The sequence below is a fragment of the Myxine glutinosa genome, chromosome 11, assembly GCF_964187855.1.
Source record: "Myxine glutinosa chromosome 11, kmMyxGlut1.1, whole genome shotgun sequence".
Taxonomy (NCBI): domain Eukaryota; kingdom Metazoa; phylum Chordata; class Myxini; order Myxiniformes; family Myxinidae; genus Myxine; species Myxine glutinosa.
In genome coordinates this window covers 27,100,914-27,115,728 of record NC_136271.1, presented here as the reverse complement: position 1 = coordinate 27,115,728, position 14,815 = coordinate 27,100,914, and positions in this window count along the sequence as shown.

Here is a 14,815-nt window from a genome sequence, read left to right as displayed (position 1 = left end):
CTCTTACTATGTCTCTCCGAAAAGATCGACTGGACAACCCTCCCATCTACTTTCTCAACAATCCTCTCCAAGAAGTTCTGTCGCTCAAGATTTTGGGTCTCACTATCTGCCATGATCTTTCTTGGGAAAACCACATTTCAAAGCTGGCCTCCAAAGCCAGTCGCCGACTGGGCATCCTCCGTCGTGCGAAGTCCTTCCTCGGCACACCTGAGCTCCTCACCACATACAAGGCTTTCATCCGCAGCTCAATGGAATACTGTTCTCCCCTATGGGCTCCTGCCTCACACCTAGCTCGGCTTCACGCTGTTGAAACCAAAGCTTTCAGAATTATTGGAATCTCCTGCGATGAAGCTATCTCTGAGGGCCTTTCACTCACTCACCGCAGGCAGGTAGGTGGTCTTTCTGTCTTCTACCGACTCCTCTCCGGCCTTGCACCCCCAGCTCTCTCTGTGCTCTGTCCCCCAAATATTCCTACAGGTCGCACAAGATCTGCCAGCAACCCTCTGATGGTTAAACTGCCGAAATCTCGGCTCTCCACTCACCTTCACTCTTTCATTCCTCTTTTCTCCCGCCTCTGGAACAAACTCCCTCACTCCCTTCAATCCCACTCCTCCCTCCAGGTCTTTAAAACAGCTGTTCACCACCATCTCTTATCTTCCCCCATCCAAAACCTTGATCTTTTCTACCCCCGCTAATTCACCCCAGATCCACCTTGTTTGAAATTCCAACTTCTTTCCTGGAAGTCCTGGCAGTGTCCATATGTTTTATACCTCTCCCACTGCCCCCTTCCCACGCCCCCCCCAAAGCCCTCGCCCTCTCTCAGATCTCTCGATGTCTCCATGTCTCTCGGTCCCTGCTCTCAAATGTTGTGTTTGTGTCCTTCCCCCTCTCTCCCCATCTTGTCTACCGCTCCCTATGTTATATGTTTTATGTGTCGGTTTGTCTTTCTGTGTGATTAATGTTCGCTCTTTCACGAGCCTCGATATTGTATACAAAAAAAAAAAAAAAAAAAAAAAAAAAAAAAAAACCTTGAAAGTTGATGCAAACAATTCCTACAGGTGTCCCAACCTCTGCTGATGACTTGATTACAAACCCCCTGTCTGTATAAAAGCAGCATTGGAACAGACTGTTATTACACCCTCTGAAGCATTATTTGGACAACATTGCACTGCAGGAAGTAGGATATTGGAAACTTTTTTTTTTGTATACAGAATCGAGGCTCGTGAAAGAGCTAACATTTATTTCACAAACAAATCAAACAGACAAACAAAATATATAAAAAGAGGGAGCGGAAGACAAGATGGGGAGAGAAGGGGAAGCACACAAACACAACATTTGAGAGCTGGGAGATGTGTGGGAGGGAGAGGGCTTGGGGGGAGGAGGCATGAGAAGGGGGGGGGGGGGGTGGTGGGGTGGGAGAAGTATAAAACACAAGGACACCAAAGACTTCCAGGACAGAAGTTGGTATGTCAAAAAAGTGGATTTGGGGTGAAATTAGCGGGGGTAAAAAAGATCAAGGTTTTGGATGGGGGAAGATAAGAGATGGTGGTGAACAGCTGTTTTAAAGACATGGAGGGTGGAGTGGGATTGAAGAGAGTGAGGGAGTTTGTTCCAGAGGCGGGAGAAAAGAGGAATGAAGGAGTGAAGGAGTGAAGGTGAGCAGAGAGTCTTGATTTTGGCAGTTTAACCATAAGAGGGTTGCAGGCAGATCTTGTGCGACCTGTAGGAATATTTTGGGACAGAGCCCAGAGAGAGCTGGGGGGGCAAGGCCAGAGAGGAGTCGGTAGAAGAAGGAAAGACCACCAACCTGCCTGCGGTGAGTGAGTGAAAGGCCCTTGGAGTTAGCTTCATCGCGGGAGATTCCAATGATTCTGAACGCTTTGGTTTCAACAGCGTGAAGACGAGCTAAGTGTGAGGCAGGAGCACCAGCCCAGAGGGGAGAGCAGTATTCTATTGAGCTGCGGATGAAAGCCTTGAATGTGGTGAGGAGCTCAGGTGTGCCAAGGAAGGACTTCGCATGATGGAGGATGCCCAGTCTGCGACTGACTGGCTTCAGAAGACAAGTTTCTGAGAGTCAACAGCTTGCGTGATAGGCGGCTCACAGGACAACAGCTTCAAGCACAGCTCAACACTGGTCGAAGTAAGCAAGTCTCAGTTTCAACTGTGAAGAGAAGACTTCGAGCTGCAGGTTTGACAGGTCGAGTGGCAGTAAGAAAGCCATTGCTAAGATGGCAAAATAAGAAAAAGAGGCTTGCCTGGGCCATGAAGCACCGCCAGTGGACTACTGAAGACTGGAAGAAGGTCTTATGGACCGATGAATAAAAATTTTAAATCTTTGGTTCATCACGCAGGCTTTTTGTACGCCGTCGAGTAGGCGAAAGGATGATTCCTCAGTGATTAAAACCAACTGTCAAACATGGAGGAGGAAGCGTGAGGGTCTGGGGCTCTTTTGCTGGATCCAGAGTCGGTGACTTGCACAGAGTGACTGGCAACCTGAACAAAAGGGCTACCACATCATTTTGCAGCGCCATGCAATACCCTCTGCTATACGCCTAGTTGGTCAGGGGTTCATCCTACAGCAAGATAATGACCCTAAACACACCTCCAGGCTATGTCAAAACTACCTTCGAGGAAAAGAACAAGAGGGTAGCCTTCAAATCATGGAATAGCTAGCACAGTCTCCAGACTTAAACCCCATCGAGCTGGTTTGGGATGAACTGGACAGGAGAGTGAAACCAAAGCAACCTACAAGTGCAACACGTTTGTGGGAACTTCTGCAACAGTGTTGGGAATAACCTCCCGAACAATAATTGATTTCCATTGCAGAAAGAATGCCACGAGTGTGTTCGGCGGTTATATCTGCAAAAGGTGGCGACTTTGCTGAGTCAAAATTTTAAATTAAGTTTTGTTAAAGAAAATGTTTCTATGATTTCTTTTTATCTACAATTCTTTATTTTGTTCTATGCTTAATTTCAGAGTACATTGAGACATTAAACTGCGTAAATTTCAATAAAAACTGTAAAATTGAGGTGTTCTAAATCTTTTGACTGGTCGTGTATATATATATATATGTACAGTCACGTGAAAAAGTAATTACAGCCCATGTTAAAGTTTTGACTTTTTCAACATATTTCAACATACAGCTGTTTGATCTTCATTTCAACAATATTGATAGATAAAGGTGATATAATATAACAAATATCATGAAACATTTACATTTTGTAGTCCATTGTATAATTTAAATAAACATAAATGCAAATTTCGCATGTGGAAAAAGTAAGTACACCCTTGGCTCTAATAGGTGGTATTGCCCCCTTTGGCAGAAACAACCTCAAGTAGGCGTTTTTTATAACTGTCTACCAGTCTCTGACATCGACTGGGAGAAATTTTTGCCCACTCCTCCATGCAGAATTCTTTCAGCTGTGCGATGTTTGAGGGGTTTCTTGCATGCACAGCTCGTTTCAAATCCCCCCACAACATCTCGATGGAATTTAGATCTGGGCTTTGACGTGGCCATTCCAGAACCCTCCATTTCTTTCTTTTCAGCCATTCCTTGGTGGATTTACTGGTATGTTTAGGGTGATTGTGATGTTGCAAGGTCCACCTTCGGTTGAGCTTCAACTTTCCGACAGATGGCCTCACATTATCCTCAAGCACCCTCTGGTACAATGAAGAATTCATCGTGGATTCCATGATGGTGATCTGCCCAGGCCCTGATGCAGCAAAGCTGCCCCAAACCATAATATTTCCACCACCATGCTTTACAGTTTGTATCAGGTTCTTGTGGTCAAATGCTGTCTTTGGTTTTCACTAAACATGTCTTCTGGTACTGTGGCCAAATAGCTCTACCTTTGACTCATCTGTCCAGAGCACATTGTTCCAGAAGTGCTGGTCTTTGCCGAGGTGTTCATTGGCAAACTTTAGTCTTGCCCTGATGTTGTCTCTGGACAGCAAAGGTTTCCTCCTGGCACACCTCCCATGGAGATCAAATTTGTGCAGCGTCTTTCTAATGGTAGACTCGTGCACTTTGACATCAACAGTGGCAAGAGCTACCTGTAGGTCCCGTGATGACATTCTGGGGTTCTTAGAGACTTCTTTCAGCATCTTGTGGTCTGCTCTCGGGCTGAACTTGCTGGGGCGGCCTGGCCTGAACAAGTTGGCGGTTGTTTGGAATCTTCTCCACTTGTTGATGATCTTTCGGACAGTCGAATGATTGATTTCAAATTGTTTGGAGATCTTTTTAAATCCCTTCCCAGACTCGTAGGCATCTATAACCTTCTTTCTGAAGGCCTCAGAGAGCTCTTTTGATCTAGGCATGGTGATGCCGCACACTTCATCAACAAAGAGCAAACCAAACTAAATGTCTCAGGTTTAAACAAGACAGGTTCCTCGAAGATGCTCTCTAACGATGTTCTAATCATTTGCACCTGAGCTGGTGCACCTGATTCTAATTTTAGGTATTTGAAGTAGTGATAAATGTAGGGGTGTACTTACTTTTTCCACATGCGAAATTTGCATTTATGTTTAGTTAAATTATACAATGGACTACAAAATGTAAATGTTTCATGATATTTGTTATATTATATCATCTTTATCTATCAATATTGTTGAAATGAAGATCAAATAGCTGTGTGTTGTAATATGTTGAAAAAGTCAAAACTTTACATGGGGTGTACTTACTTTTTCACGTGACTGTATAATATATATATATATATCTCCAGAAAGTAATGTCGTTGCACGCTTTGTTGTAAAAGTATTAGTTATTTATTTTTGCAGTGACCTATGACTCTTGGGGTCTGCAGTATGGCGTAGGGGTATCGAAGTTGTCTTTCCTGGCTTTGAAACTCAGCTCAGCTATAGACTGTCATTCTGGTGTTTGCAGATAGGGTGATTAATCAATTTGGGTGCCATCCATCCATCCCACACATCTCCCGGTGTCCCTGCCCTCAAATGTTGTGTTTGTGTGCTTCCTCCCCTTCTCTCCCCATCTTGTCGACCGCTCCCATTTTTATATACTTTGTTTACTTGTCTGTTTGATTTGTTTGTTTGATAAATGTTAGCTCTTTCACGAGCCTCGACTCTGTATCCAAAAAAAAACCAAAAAAAAAACCCTCAGATGGACATTAAACTGGGCATCCCGTCTGCCAGCATTAGTTGGTGGACGTTAAAAATGCCATGGTGTCCTTCACAAAGAGTAAGCAAGCAATCCCTGGCACCCTGGCAAAATTATAAATTATTTCCCGGCCTAATTGACTGCTGGGAAGGCAATGGCACCCTTTGGAAAGAACAAGGTACATATCATCCTCATCATCATCATCATCATCATCATCATCATGGCCCATGGGGGAGCTTGCACCTATGTCACACGTCGGATAGGATATTGAGAGACATCAGTGCACGTTCACTTGAATTAAAAGGACAATTAGAGATAATGGGACAAACAACAAAGCATATAAACATCCGAGATCCTCGCAGTCACGAAGTCATCAAATGGGAGCCCAAAAGCAGGATGCATTCCTGCTTGACAAAACTCCTTGGCAAAAGCTCGAGTCACTGACAAATGGCGACAAGAAATTCAGCAGACAAGTTGAGAAGGGGTTGCTTTATACCTGAAATAGTATTTCCCTTGGATGTTGACCAGTCAGAGAAAGGTGGAAGAGGCGTCATTAACAATGACGCTCCGTTTATGTGCAAAGGGAACCATCCATGACCATGAGTCAGGGACGTGGGAACTCTAGATGTCATTAGCAGGTTTACAAGTCGGACGAGAAAGCAAGCAATGTCAAAGGTTGTCGAGGAAAAGCCCACGGAGTCTGAACGCGCTGTTTCTGTTTGCGATTCAGATATCCATCTGTTGTCGTGTCAAAAAAAACCAACATGTCTCACATTCAGTACGAGGACAAAAAGCAAACTATTAACTCGTTGTTGACATTGGTCTTAATCATTCATGAAATGATCAATTTGGATAGATTTTTCATTTTGCCATCAATAAATTGGGTGATACTGACTACCTATGACAAATAGGCTCTACTACCTATGATATAGCTGATATAATAGGTACGTACCTATGACAAATACTGACTACTTATGACATTACCTATCAGGTCAGGCTTTTGAGGCTGCCACTGGTAACATGTAACCCAGTGCTACCTGCCGCATGGTCAAGTTCTCTGCGACTAAACCAACACCCTTCACTGGCTTTGATAGTAGGGAGGGTGACTGTGACACCTGCCAGGACCAAAAACAACACCTGGCAAAGGGTGGATGAGCTACCGAAGTGAGCCAGTGGCCACCCAGAAAAGAGGTAATGTCTCCTAAAAAACACCCACCGGATTGGACCTCTTCGAGTCATACCCAAGACTTTTTAAGAACTGCCGAGGCAGTGATCAATAAATCTTCCTTGCTTGACATTCAGAATTTAAAAGAATGGAGCACAGACAAACAACACTGGGAAGGCCATGGCAAACCACTCCGTATAACCTTTGCTAAAAAAAAAATCTGCTTACACAGCGGCAACACGACCACTTTATAAAGAGTACGGTAGATCAAAATAAAAATGACAAATACACAGATGGAAGAGAGTCAACTATTTGTTATTATTTGATTTGACTATTTTATTATTATTTTAGATAATATTATTCGTACTATTATTATAATGAATGAATGATCGTTTTAAGGCCATTTTCCCCGCTGGAGCGGGGGTTGGCCTTGCGGGCCCCATGAGCTCATGGTTCCCTGTTTGAGGCAATGTTTTTATGGCCGGATACCCTTCCTGACGCCAACCCCCTGACGCCAATATTATAATGTTATATATTATTATGTTATGATTACAATATTATTTCATTAATTTATTGTTATATTATTTAATATTATTGTTATATTTATTATTTCTTTGTTTTTATAATGAATTATAATTATTTATATTATTATTTTATTGTTCTATTTATATTATTTTATATTGGCAACTATTTGATGGAAAATTATTTTCTGTTGCTTGGTCAGCAGAGAAACGGATTAAGCCCAAAAAAAGAAGAAAAAGAACCTGTGTGTGTGTTCCTGTGTGTGTGTTAGTGTGTGTGTTACTGTGTGTGTGTTCCTGTGTGTGTGTGTTAATGTGTGTGTGTTACTGTGTGTGTGGGTTAGTGTATGTGTTAGTATGTGTGTGTTAGTGTGTGTGTGTGTGTGTGTGTGTGTGTGTGTTACTGTCTGTGTGTGTGTTAGTGTGTGTGTTACTGTGTGTGTGTGTGTGTGTTACTGTGTGTGTTACTGTGTGTGTGTTCCTGGGTGTGTGAATGTTTGTGTGTTACTGTGTGTGTGTTACTGTGCGTGTGTGTTACTGTGTGTGTGTGTGTGTGTGTGTGTGTGTGTGTGTGTGTGTTACTGTGTGTGTGTGTGTGTGTGTGTGTTACTGTGTGTGTTACTGTGTGTGTGTTACTGTAGTGTGTGTTACTGTACGTGTGTGTTACTGTACATGTGTGTTAGTGTGTGTGTTTGTGTGTGTGTGTTACTGTGTGTGTGTGTTCGTGTGTGTGTTCGTGTGTGTGTGTGTGTGTATTACTGTGCGTGTGTGTTACTGTGCGTGTGTGTTACTGTGTGTGTGTGTGTGTGTGTGTTGCTGTGTGTGTGTGTGTGTGTGTTTGTGTGTGTTACTGTGTATAAGTGTTTGTGTGTTACTGTGTGTGTGTGTTACTGTGTGTGTGTGTTACTGTGTGTGTGTGTTACTGTGTGTGTGTGTGTGTGTTACTCTGTGTGTGTGTTACTGTGCATGTGTGTTAATGTGCATGTGTGTTAATGTGTGTGTGTGTGTGTGTTACTGTGTGTGTTACTGTGTGTGTGTGTTACTGTGTGTGTGTGTTACTGTGTGTGTGTGTGTTACTGTGTGTGTGTGTTACTGTGTGTGTGTGTTACTGTGTGTGTGTGTTACTCTGTGTGTGTGTTACTGTGCATGTGTGTTAATGTGTGTGTGTGTTATTCTGTGTGTGTGTGTGTGTGTGTGTGTGTGTGTGTGTGTGTGTGTGTGTGTGTTATTGTGTGTGTGTGTGTTACTGAAACTGAACAAAACTGAATGAAACTGTCAGCTGAAGGAGCAAAAGAATGTCATTGTCTTACACGAATGGTTTATTAAATTGCAGCAGCATCGCCTGGTACTTCATACGCAGTTTGTGAGTGTAACTTCCATGGGATAGGGTGTCGCTCCACTGCATCAGAGTCCACTGTACCTGTGATCTATTTTTAAAATTCCCTCTAGATGATGGACACAGATTGCGCATATCATATTCCCTCAGGAAGCGACTCATTGTTACCCGGCAACGCCGGGTACTTTGGCTCGTATATATATATATATAAATAAAAAACGCAAAGAGACGTTAATAGATCAGTCATGAGAATTTGCTCCATTCAATGGAAATATCACAAGCTCTACCCAGGAGTTTTAACAGTGAGTTAAAGTTCTTCTTCTTCCATAATGTGTATCACCTGGCTGATGGTTGCATTATTTATTTGGGTGTGGATATGTTCTGCCATACTTGGCTGCACAAATAAGTATAAATCTTTTTCGAATTTGGCCAACATAATGGCACACAATGGTGTACTCTCCAGCAGGTACAAATGTACCTTGAACATCCAGAAGCGAATGCTGGGGGTTTAATGTTCTCCATAAAGAACGGTATACCCTTTGACGCAATGCCCGATCTATGAAGCACTCGAAGGATAGTAGAGTAAGGTAGGGGCAAAGTTCCACCCGTGTATATACACTGGGGTGGGATGGGTGGAGGAGCGCGATGGTGAGGGAAGGTGAAGGAGACATCTTGGCCCCTTTTAGTGGGATCAGGAATCAAACACAGACTCGACAGCTCAAACGCAAATATGCTTCCTCAGATATTCCGGCAGACAAGCAGAAGTGACGACGTTGAGATTAATTTGGAGCATGGATGAGATGGCCCAACACATGCAGCGTGTCTTCCACAGATGCTGATACCGCACCTGGTCGCCAATCAATATATTAACAGCAAGTTACATTCATTACCTGTCAAGAGCCTCTTCAAAATGAAATTCGGAATAGCAGGTTGCAGTGAAATAATTGCCTTAATTTGAATGACATTGTCGTTAAACAAATACAAATATGTCCAAAATGATGATTATAATTCAGTTCCATTTATATTATACTCGTACACAAGCGCGTGTTTGCCAAATTGTTTAATGACAATGAAATGATGTTTGTACACGTTTGCATTGTTCTTCTGGAGGTACACATATTCCAAGTGCAAGGTCTTATTGTATGAAGATGTATTTTCTTCAGATACAACCATTTTACCCTTCAATAGGAGGGATGAATAGGAGGGATGAATAGCAGGGATGACTTGTCTCCACATTACACGCAGTGACAAATCATTATCATCATCATCATCAATGCACCAGAGTCTTTCCAGAGTGTGGGCTCCACTGAAGCAGTATCTTCAGAATGGTTGAGGTTGGGCCTGGGTGGGTTACCATTGCTTTGGTTGGGGCTGGGTGGGTTACCATTGCTTTGGTTGGGGCTGGGTGGGTTACCATTGCTTTGGTTGGGCCTGGGTGGGTTACCATTGCTTTGGTTGGGGCTGGGTGGGTTACCATTGCTTTCGTTGGGGCTGGGTGGGTTACCATTGCTTTCGTTGGGGCTGGGTGGGTTACCATTGCTTTCGTTGGGCCTGGGTGGGTTACCATTGCTTTGGTTGGGGCTGGGTGGGTTACCATTGCTTTCGTTGGGGCTGGGTGGGTTACCATTGCTTTCGTTGGGGCTGGGTGGGTTACCATTGCTTTGGTTGGGGCTGGGTGGGTTACCATTGCTTTGGTTGGGGCTGGGTGGGTTACCATTGCTTTGGTTGGGCCTGGGTGGGTTACCATTGCTTTGGTTGGGGCTGGGTGGGTTACCATTGCTTTGGTTGGGCCTGCGTGGGTTACCATTGCTTTGGTTGGGCCTGGGTGGGTTACCATTGCTTTGGTTGGGGCTGGGTGGGTTACCATTGCTTTAGTTGGGCCTGGGTGGGTTACCATTGCTTTGGTTGGGCCTGGGCGGGTTACCATTGCTTTGGTTGGGCCTGGGTGGGTTACCATTGCTTTCCCAGCAGTAATTAGAGGAATTTCGAATTTGGCCATGATGCTGGCGATACCTAGCCTGCTCTCCGCAAAGTACACCGTGGGATCTTTAATGTCCACCAACACACGGGACACCTAGTTTAACGTCCATCCGAGGGATGACACACACACAATGATGAATCACCCGACCTGTGAAACACCGGGATGAACGTTTATAGCTGGGTCGGGATTCGAACCCGGCTAGACAGCTTAGACGGGAGTGTGCGTACCATCCTACCAGCCTTGATTAATATTGATACATTTTAACCTCAAGAGAAGGTTAATCCTTACAATTGAGACGCATTCAATACAGGCAATTAGGTGAGAAAACAAGGAGAGTTCCAGGTTAGAATACATTATTTTAATTGCATTACTTAATAATTACCAGGTAGTTTTTTTTCTTAATCCTATTCAGGAAGTTGGGAAAGTTATTGGGTTAGAAGGAACAAACTTGGGGCAGAACTTCCCATTGGCTGGGTTCAATGAAATAAGGTTTTCAAGCCTGGTGTTGGCTTAGCGGTTAGGGTGCCGGCTTGGGATCCTAGGATCCTGGGTTCGAATCCCGGTCGATCGCTGAATTAACACCAGGGGGGTTGACTCAGCCTGTCATCCTTCCGAGGTCGGCAAATCGAGTACCAGCTCACTGGTAATTCCGTTTGTGTCGCAAGAGGCGACTAACAGGGTTGGCTGCAGGAAGGGCATCCATCCGGCCGTAAAACATTGCTTCAAAAAAGGGGACCACGGTGCCCAAAAAAGGCCAACCCCTGCTCTGCGGAGAAAAATGGCCTCTAAAGGTGGTTCTACTTTTTTTATTCACTTGTTGTTTTCATTGGTTATACAATGACCTCCCACATTTAAATGATACTTGCTATGCTTGTTAACTCAACTGGACTACCGTCCATTTGAGTTCATCACATACTGAACCCTCTGGCGTCCGTCGTCGTCTGTCGTCGTCGTCTGTCGTCTGTCGTCCGTTAACTTTTCGACGTTAACACTCCAGCATCCACAAATACCAACCGATTCTGATCAAACTTGACATGCAGCATCCTTACCCCAAGGACCAGGTTGGTATCACATTTCAGCCCGATCCGTAGAAAAATGGCGGACTTAGGCGACCATTTTGTTTTTGGTCATGAAAACGACGTTAACACTCTAGCGTCCACAAATATTAACAGATTTTGATCAAACTTAGAATGTTTAACCCTTACCACACAAGGTAGGTTGCTATTGCATTCCAACCCGATCCGTCACAAAATGGCCGCCATAGGCCGCCATATTGTTTCAGCTCCGAAACGACGTTAAAACTTTAACGTCCACAAATATTTATGGATTTTGATCAAGCTTAAGTCAAATCTAGTACAGACAACTGACCTACTTTAAAGTTGTCCAGTCAGTTCAGTTGAGTTCTGCTTCCCTGGAAGCTTTAGTTTATGCTGGCATCCTTGTTCTCACGTCTAGTCATCATTGAAAGCTTTAGCTTGTGGACGTTAAAAGATCCCATGTTGTTTTTCACCAAGAGTAGTTGAGTTGTCCCCGGCACCCTGAACAAATCCTAAATTGCTGTGCTGACTGCTGCTAAGGCAATGGCAAACCACACAACATAATCCTCATCATGTGATGAAGGCTCATGTGTATATCCTAGGATTCGATAAACCTTGAGTCATCACCTTAATCATATGGTAATAATTTGTGAAAAAAAAATCTGTTATGAGCAAAAAATATATATATATTCAATTGATCCAAGTTTCACAGTGGAGCTGTACATACAGGGATGACAAAGACATTATTAATTCAACAATTAATTTTTTTAATGAATAACAAAGGTATCGGTAGACAAATGGACATTGCACGTCATAGTATATGGGATTTGAAACTGGATTTGAGCATCACCAGCCGAAACAGGCCAAACCAAAAATTGGGCCACAAACCTTATTATATCCATCTTGCATCACAAAGCGGATCACATACTTTAATGTAATCATTACCATACTGTAATGTATCCTTTGTCCTCAATTGGGGCCAAAACCAAAATTGGTATATTTCACTTAATGAAAGTGCAGTATATTGGAAAGGTTATCCAATTTTACAGGCGAATGAGCTCATCAGGGAGCTCATCATGCATTGGCCTGCTTAGCATTCCCACCTGAACCGATATCTTATGATGCTCAGGACCCAGGTTCGAATCAAATATATGATCAATCTATTTTTCAGTTGTCTCATAATATTTTTGTCCTGCATGCAATAATTTATGTATACTAACAACGGTACCTGCCCTATGGGTGGGGCTTCAATTGGGAGGCCCAAATGAAAAGGCAAAATATCAGAAATTGAAGGATTTATTTTATTTTAAACGATTTATATAAACATCGGTTAAATCATATTCATATCACACGCAAATCATCAAAATCTAAACAGTATTTGTAGAATTTCAATAAAAGCCACATCACTGTTCATATCGGTAAATATTATTCCATCGTGTTTGAAAAAACTGGAAAATTGGAAAAATTGGAAAAAATTGGACAAACAATATAGCCTATTTTACTCCCAGGGGTCCCAGGAATACCCACCCAAAATATCATTGCGATCGGTTCAGCCGTTTTTGCGGTACATGGGAACAGACAGACAGACAGACAGACAGACATTTGGTGAATTATCGTAAGAAGCTCCACTATGAGCCTTTGTGACTGTAAAATAAATAAATAAATAATCATGTGATTTGTGTTTAATCATGAAGGTCAGATTGAAACATCCATGCAGGTCCATCGTCTCGCTATATATGACAAATGTATAATTTCATGCAAGCAATCTAGTCTTTTGCGAAAGTAGTTCATATAAATGCAAAGCAACAGATTAACACATTTCCATGCACTGAACTCACAACTACATTTTCTACATTTTATGGTACTCAGTGTGGTTTATAATTTTCTTGGTGAAAATGTAATTTAAAAATTACCAAAAAAATTAGTATTTTTACATAATACTAATTTTCATTTTTTAATTCATTGAATTTTAAAATTAAAATTTTAAATTTTTTAAATAATTTTTTTTTAAAATAAATAAATTAAAATTTTAAATTCATTGAATTTCATTGAATCTAATTTTCAGCCAAATTAGATTTTAATTTTTTGTTGAATTATTATTATTTTTAATAATAATTAAACAAAAAATTAAAATCTAATTTGCGAAAATTAGAACGTCAAATATTTGAATAACATATGGCTATCAGTATTGCATTGTTTATTTGTCAGGCAATCCCTAATTTGCCCATCTCTATTAATGCAGGGAATTGTACTCCCCTCCGAGTTCTGAGCAAAGAGTATAGTAGGCGAGTTTTCGCCGGCACCCTGAACAAATCACATTGGCATCAGGTTACTCTGCTTGCTCTCTCAGGGTGTAGTTGTCTTGGCGGTGGCTCCCATGGTATAAACAATTTCACATTCCCTGGTTGTATGCAAGTCACATGTGAAAAACCTCCTCGGAGATCATTGGGTATCTCGTGCCTGCATCATATTCAAATTTCAGTTTCCTTTATGTGCCTCAAATTTATTTCAAGGAGCAATGTGCCATCAATTTCCAAGCATTTCATGTGTGTATTCTCTCCGTGTAAATTGCTTATAATGTTCGAAGATAAATCGAACTTGTTAACAGGAAATGCCATGTTTGCAACGAGTTACAAGTAACTTAAATGCAGGAGGAGGCCATTAGGCCCATCAAGCCTGCACAATCGTGCCAATATACAAGTGCCCCCCTATCCCCGCAACTTATAGATGCCCATCTAACTCAATTTCGAAACGATCTCATGTTTCTGCTGTCACGATACCTTTCCAGCAAGACCATTCCATGCTTTTACTCCTCTCTGAGTGAAAGACCCCTGCCTTACTCTTACTTACTTACTCCTCTTCTTTACTCTGAAACTGTGCCCCTTGTCCTGTCACTGTACATTCTGCTGAAGAAAACTCTTTTACACTTATTTTATCTCTTATCCTTCATTATCTTGAACATACAGTAGCTATCTGATTCCCTAATAATTGTACACCGCACCTGTCCTATGCCATCTCCAGGCATTGCAAATCGTCATTGCTGGGCACCGAAGGGCAGTGACGCACGCTGAAAGGGAGTACTCAGTTTTCACTCTGGTTGTTTTCTTTCTTTCTTGTTTGTTTATTTGTTTGTCCGGGCGATATCTCAGCCATCCTTTGAGCTAGGAAGCTGAAATTTTGGCACAATAGTGAGCAAGTCCTTTGTCAAAAACCGTATTTTTTGTTTTTTGATTAATCAATTAATTGAGGAGTTATTTAATTATTAGCGATTAATTAAGTACTTATTTAATTAATCAAATTTCCTTTCTCTTCTGACCATTAACTCAGGCACCTTTTGAGTTAGGAAGCTGATATTTGGACATGCCAATGACCAGGTGATTTGGCTGCAAAGCCTATTTTTGATTTATTAATTAATCAATTAATCAATTAATCGATTAATTATTTAATTATTTGATTAATGACTTAAAATATATTTTTTCTTAAGTTACAGATTCTGATGAAATGGTGGTGGTTTATGTGTTCTGTGACCGAATTGATTAATAATTTAATTTTTTAATGATTATTATTTATTTATTTTCATTATTAATCATTTATTTATTTTCTTTCTCATTTGGCCAATATCTCAGGCACCTTTTGAGCTTGGAAGCTAATATTTGGACATG